Source organism: Henckelia pumila, chromosome 4 (assembly GCF_033568475.1).
Source record: "Henckelia pumila isolate YLH828 chromosome 4, ASM3356847v2, whole genome shotgun sequence".
NCBI lineage: Eukaryota > Viridiplantae > Streptophyta > Magnoliopsida > Lamiales > Gesneriaceae > Henckelia > Henckelia pumila.
In genome coordinates, this window is record NC_133123.1 from 201874236 (window position 1) to 201881787 (window position 7552).

The 7552-nt window shown below is 31.5% G+C and overlaps 1 long non-coding RNA gene across 1 annotated transcript; it reads left to right on the forward strand.

Moving 5' to 3' along the window:
- The first annotated feature begins 6349 nt into the window (after positions 1 to 6349).
- LOC140894785 (uncharacterized) lies at positions 6350 to 7247 on the forward strand. Its single transcript, XR_012153942.1, has 3 exons — positions 6350 to 6499; positions 7029 to 7129; positions 7201 to 7247. It is a non-coding gene; the product is annotated as an uncharacterized lncRNA (long non-coding RNA).
- The last annotated feature ends 305 nt before the right edge of the window (positions 7248 to 7552 follow it).

Genomic DNA, 7552 nt, shown 5'->3' on the forward strand with positions numbered 1-7552 from the left:
GCATGACACTGTACCGTGTCTAACTTCTTTGGAACTGACTTCTTCTTTCCTTTCAACATCATTCGAGGCTTAGGAGTTTCAGTAGGTTTCCTTGGTGACTGTTCTGGTCCAGTAATTCTCAGAGGATTGTTAGAGAACATTGGAGTCTTGAGTTTTTTATCCGTCTTTCTGGTCTCTTTCATCTTCTTCAGTAATCATTGAATGTTTTTGTCATGAGAGAGATCGAATCATCCTCTAAATCAGACTGATGAACTTCTTGATGAAATTGAACATATTCCACGTATGAGGGCTTTGAATCTTGAAGTGCTATTGATTATCCTTTATGCTTCTCTTGTGTTGTAGAGTTCATCTCAAAGACTTGAAGGATACTAATCAGTTCAGTCATCTTCATCTTTGAGGTATCTTTTACCTCCTCAAGCGCCCAGATCTTCCCATTGAATCTCTTTGGCAAATACCGAAGAATTTTGTTCACCATATTCTCACTAGAAATATAATAGGTCCTCCAAGAGCATGCACCTCTGTAGCTATCTCCCTAAGTTTCTTATCATAATCAACAATAGTCTCATTTTCCTCCATCCTGGTATTCTCAAATTTTGCGTTTAACAATCTCAGTCTTGTTCTTCTCACACTATCAGTTCCTTCACAGTGTTCTTGAAGAGCATCCCACCTTGGCAACTGTGCAGTCAGCTATAATTCCAAACATTCTCATATCCACAGATGAAAAAATTGCATTGATTGCTTTAGCATTGTAGATTGAACTTTGTGTTTCCTCAACGGTCCACGTTTCTTCTGGCTTGAGAATGTATTCTCCATCTTGATCTAGCGTCTTTGGAGGATTCCAACCAGTCAGAATACTTTTTCATGCACGAACATCCATCGCTTTGATAGTGTATCACATCCTTGTCTTCCACAATGCATAATTCGTGTCATCAAGAACCGGAGGTTTCAAAAACGAGCTTGCAACAGACGATGAGTCCATCTTATCCCCTGTAATAAAATAAAAAAAACCAGGATCAGTTCTTAGTGTATCAAGAATATGGCTCTGATGCCACTTGTAAGGGAATAGGGGTTGCACATAAACAGTTTTAGGTGTTGTCACAAGGTGCTGACAACACCTTCAATAATATCTTGAGTGATTTGCAGCGAAAAATAATTTAAGCGTAAATAAAATAAACAAGCAACCAAATAAATAGACTTTAATGTTTTAATCAAGAGTATAAAATACTCTTGCAGCGCCTCAGGGCAAAATTTTCACTAAAAAATAATTCAAAGAGTTTTACAAACCCTAAATCTAGTGATTATTGCAAAATCAATTTTCTCCAACATATGAGAAAATAAATCATAAGAAAAGCATCTCCTAAAATTCTATACGAAAATAGAATAAATAAACAAAACACGGAGATGAATCCTTGAGGCCAAAACTCGATGAAACCAACACTCTTCGATCTTTGATCTTTACGTGTTCTTCAAGGCTTCAAGGTTGCACGACCAACACAGCTTCAATAATCCCCCTCAACGTACGTATGTGAAGTTATTAAGTAAATCTCGATTGGTCGTCCGTTTTCTCTAAGTTGGTATGTTTTCTTGTGCACGCCTATCTCAATATATATGCTAGAATTCTTCTAATCTTGGTTTCCATGCATACGTAGGATTCTCCTAGATTTGATCATATCAAATCTACAAAACATAAGAAAAGATATGTTAGATTAAGTATAACAATATCTCAAATCAACTTATTTAAGAAAATAAATAACTTATATAAAAGTTATTTTATGTTCAAGAAAGACAAAAGATATTAAATAAAATCTTTTCAAAACTTGAGAAATATAAGGAATAAAATATTTCTTTCACATATATATAGACCAGTTTCATCATGTAATTGTGAGCGCAGTGGATATTCTCGTTTGCTTGAATGTAAGCTAGCTCGATCATCCCATTAATTTTCCTTTTTATTTTTTACTTGTAAAAATAATAATATACCGTACGTCCTCATTGCAATCAATGTAACAATTGTTTGTTGTTTCTTAATTGTTTCAGTTTATGTGATCTCTTAAGTGGTTGTCAGCTTGGCCAAGCGTTTCATTGATTTCGTAATGTAGGCCAATCTATCTTTTGTTTATTTAATATATAATAATAATAATAATAATAATATGATTCTTGCGAAACAAGGGTACCTATTGTGATTATAATTCCGTCAATGTTTACGATTGTTCTATCAGTTCTTCAAGAACTTTTAATCATGTTAATTCTTCCTTTCTCATTACGATTTCTTTGTGGTTACTATCTTATTACCTTCTCAGTTATCTGATAGGATCGAGTACTTTAATCATGTGGGATCCTGTAGACGATGTCCATAATCCATTTATTTTAGTAAATATATGCTTGTTATATATGATGTCTTATTAATAAGTTTCAGAGATTCATATATATATATATATATATGTAGAGCTAAGTTAATACATGAGTTACAAGGGAGAACTACAATTTGGTCTTGTAATTTTAAGGTTTTTTTCTTCTTTTTTTTCTTTTCTCTTATCGGCCAAATCTATACTCTTAAATCTTAATTAGCACACTAATTTGCAAAATTTTTCGATTTTAGTTATTTTTTACCCCGTTTGGTGTCAAAAGTCAGATAAAAAAAGTGTTTTTTTGGTTAATAAAGTGTTTGAATGGTCATTTAAGTGCTTAAAAACACTTTTTAAGTCAAAATTAGAGTTTTTTCAAAAGCTAAAAATTGTAGCTTAAAAAAACATTTTTTTAAAAAAATATCTACAAAATCCAAATGGGCTCTTTTTCAGACGATCAAAGCGTTTGTTTACGTGTCCAATGTCGGCATGTCATTATTCTGATGCAAAAAAAAAATAATACTAAATTGAAATAAAAAAATGTGCAAGTTAGTGAATTAATAAGGTAGTAAGGTGAATTGACCAATAACTGAAAAAAAAATGTAATTTTTTCTCTCTAAAGCAAGTTAGGTTAACTATTTTCATGGCTTTAACCTTGAAATGCAAGCAACTACAGAAATTTTAAGCATTTAATAATGTGTTGTTGCATGCACGCTTCACTAATCATAGTTGCAATTAATTCTGTATCATTAATCATTTGGTACATATACAAATGATCTCTTTACAATCCATACATTGTTATCTTTTTTGTTTTTTCCTTACCTAATATCTTAATAGATTTGTTGCATAGTTTGGATATTGTTTTTCCTCGTTTGCATCTCAAGTGATGCATGTGGTACAAATTTGATACACATATATATGATATTACATCCCTAAATTGTTTTGCTCGGCACATTTGAAGAATAACAATCATAGCTTCCTCACCAACATTTATCAAATAGCCTATGATTTTATCCACAAAATCTCCCGATAAAGTGCATGGTAACCTATTATTCCTGAAAAACGGGGGGCGGATCCAGAATTTTAAGTTTGAGGGTGAACTTACCAAGTGACATAAGTAGTGTGCGGTAATTTATAAGAAACTACCAATTTCCACCGAGGGTTCCAACTTTCGCTCTTTCAAATTGAGGTTCATGTGTTAGAGTGTGATAAATATATTGAGGAAAAAATCTGAGAACTAGATGACACTAACCTTGATCAAAAGAAATAAATATCACACAATCAATAAATATATATTGGAGTGTGTAAATACTATATATAAATAAATAATACACACACATATATGTTCTTTTGTATAGCATTAAAGTTTTAAAATTTTTTTAGAGCAGCCAGAAATCCACCACTACAAATTTTAACTTAATAAAAACCCTATTTTTTTCATTTTACACTTTATTTTAAAAGTCAATATAAATTCCAGAAAATATTATTATTTTTACTAATTTTATAGATATTTTAAAGAAAATAATAATTGAAAATAAAGTTTTAAAATTTTAGAATTTGATTTATTAATACATTAAAAAAAAGATAAAAGTTTAATCATCTCAATAAGGGCTAATCAATAATATAGATTAATTTAAAACTGATCTAATAAAAAAATATTGTATAATTGGCAGATTAATCTACCAAACTGTGATACTCCTATCCCGATGGAAAAAATAAAATCTTTAAAAATGATTTATAATGAGTTACAATGGACTTTTATAGCAACTTGAGTTAATCATTTGCGTAAAACGATTACAAATACGAAGTAGTTATTATATGGGATCATTGTCAGATGCGGGTCTGGGCCCGGGCATGACACAAACCTAATACAAACAAATAAATTTCAAAAATAAAATGGAAAATGAAGTACAATGGACATATTAAACCATTTGTTAAAAATAAAAATGAAAATGAAGCTATTAAGGCTGCGTTTACTTGGGGTGATTATCATGTGATGAGACTATTAATACTAATTCATCCCATGTTTACTTAAAAATTTACAAAAATTCCTAAACTCAAGGGTCCGTTAATAATTAGATTTGAGCATGATTTTTAATCCTCAATTTCATTAAGAATAAATAATCTATGGTTTGTATAAATGGAAAAAAAATTAAAAAACTCCTAATATACACTTATTTCTAATCTTTTCTATTATTTTTAAAGGGCAAAATTGTGAGTTTTTGTTTAAACACAATCGTAATCAATCACAGTAAACAAATTATTATTTATCCATAACACTCTATATCATATCTAATTATTTTAATAATCAACTAATAAATTATATTTTCACAATCCTATCAACATAAGTAAACACAATTTTAAAGTATTAAAACAATTAAAAAAAATTAAAAAGGAAGACATCATTAAGATTCGATCGTTGCAACATTTCCAAAATGGCAGATTTTTCCAAAATTCTACATTAATTCGGATAATTGAATTATGGACTAAAATCTGAAAACCATTAGATAATAGAAAATTCACAATTTAGTGGAGCTGACATCCTATGTTGTATTTATGTTTACATACGTGTTGGCGATTTAATGACTAAAATTTATTGTCTCAAATAAAAAATTTATTCGTACGCACGAACGAATGACTGTCGGTTCACACGTTAAAAATTAAAAAAAAAACAAAAAAATTTTTGGGTTCGATTTTTTAATTCCGATTCCGGTTTTCGGATAATCTTGTAAATTTAATTTCATAACTAGTGTATTGATGCACGCATTGCGTGCTTGTATAATATTTTTGTAATTAATTTGATTTATATTCAGATAATGGTAATATCATAGTTGAAAATTTATCGAGGGATTAAACTACAATTTAAAATATCGAAATTAAAAACAAAAATAAAACAAAACAAAAATGTAATATTTATATCACTTAAAGATAATTTAGATAGAAAAAAAAATGTGTATATATGGGAGTGATTCTTTCCATATAATTTTGATCACCTGCACCCTAGGGTGCAGTGCAGCTGTAGAGCTGTCAGATGGGCCAACACATGGCGGGACGAGCTGACCCACCAGAAACCCACCTTTTTGCGGGTCATGGGCGGGCCGACCCACCATCCTGGCGGGCTGGAAATCCTTAACCCAACCCAACCCAAGGTGGGTTGCGGATTAGGCGGGCCAGCCCGCGGGTTGCCTCATTACAAATAAAAATAAATAAAAATTAGTATAATTAATTATAAATATAATTTCATAAATAAATATTAATAGAAACATATTAATAAAAATTTTAATTATTGATTTCATATGTGTAAATTTTATATAATGTAATTAATATAAAAAAAATTCACAACTTTTATTAAAAAATACATATATCACAATAAAAATAAAAATAAAAATAAAATATTAATTCTTCAGGCCCGCGGGCCAACCCAGGCCCGCGGGTCATGCGCCTAGATGGGTTGGCCCATCTAGGCCCATCTTTTGACCCACTTAAATTATGTGGCGGGGCGGGCAAATTCGGCGAGCCTAAACCCAAATTGACGGCTCTAGATGTAGGTGATCATTACTGTCTTTTCCATATAACGGCAAGATAATATATATAACAACAAATCAAGAACAGATTTACTCATTGGTTGTTTGTTTTATTTATAGTAGCAGTAGGGACACACGCATTATGTGTGTAACGAACAAACATCATGTTTTTATTTTAAAAAGTGGAAGATGTGAAAGTTGAAAAAGTCGAAATGAAATAAAAATAGCATAGTGAATTTTGAGATAGTCAAAATTGTGGTATGAATTCTGATGGGAGAAAATAGTTTTTTTTTTTTTTGGAGGTAGATGGGAGAAAATAGTTGAAAAAGAATGTGAATGTAAAGGGTATTTTTTGACATTTGAAAAATAAATCAAGACATCAACAAACAGTTTTATAAGGTGCTCAAACTTAATTAATAGTAAAAAATTTATATCTTTGAACAGCTGACGCCAAAATCAACGGTCTACCCTAAGGCCAAGCAAATTTTTCCTTGAAGAAGATGGCAATCCAACATTCAAGAATCCAGCTTCTTACAATGAATTATATCGAATTTCCGCGGATCGAAATTCAATCTTGTTAGTGTTTTCTTATTGCCTCGCCATGAAATCTGAACCCGCGACGAAATTAATGTGAGATTCATCAAAATTATAATTTTTTCCTTTTCGCGGTTTCGTTTCTTTTTCTTCTCAATTCGTAATCATTTTTGTTTGTCCATACTCTTGAATAAATGTACGTTCTTCAATGCAATAAGGGATCAAGAATTCTGGCAAGATGGTTTTTATTTTGGGTGAAAAATTACACGCAGTTAGAATTTTTTTTGCCTTCCCTCGCGCATTTGTTTATATGAGTTTCCAAAGAGTAAGATTAAAGGGTGATTACGCATAAAGCGCCATTAGAATGCAACTATCCGGTCCAAAACCAAAAAAAAACATGATTGGCAGTATCAAGTGTGCTTGATGAGCCAAAAAGCTCAAGCCTTTTAGTTTTAGTTTCAATATTAATATGATAATGATTTAGTATCCACTATGCTTAAGCTTGTAATACTTAATGTTAGACCTTGATATTTCGCCAAGTTTCGATCTTTTAGAATCTCGGTTCACATGCTCTTGAATAGTTTTGTGATTTAATTTTCGATTTGGTTATACTTTTTTCCCCTAGGTGAGAGATAAAACATGGTTTTGGATAAAGAGTATTATGATATCTTGGGTGTTGGAGTGGATGCCGCACATTCCCAGATTAAGAAGGCCTACTACCTGAAGGTGATCTTTTGGGTTGAATGGGCTTCCATTTTTAAACATTTTTTTGATTGTTTTGTACTTTTGAGTTTCAGGCAAGGGTTGTGCATCCGGATAAAAATCCTGGAGATCCCGAAGCTGCTAATAATTTCCAGATAAAATGAATTAAGTACACTAACATGCAACTAAGTTATAATCTGATTCCGGTTCGCTTACCTCTGAAAAATTATTTTGTATGCTCCCTTAATCCCAAGAATTTAACTCGGTCATAAGTTATTGTTGGGAGAGATGACCAACTCTTCTTTAGGCTACGTTTGATAGCCTGGATTAAGTATGGATAAGGATACAATCACACGTTTGGTTGGATTTTAACACCAAACCTCTTTTCCCTTGGGCCTGTTATAATTCACTGTGGCAGCTGGAAAACCGGATTAAGTATGGATAAGG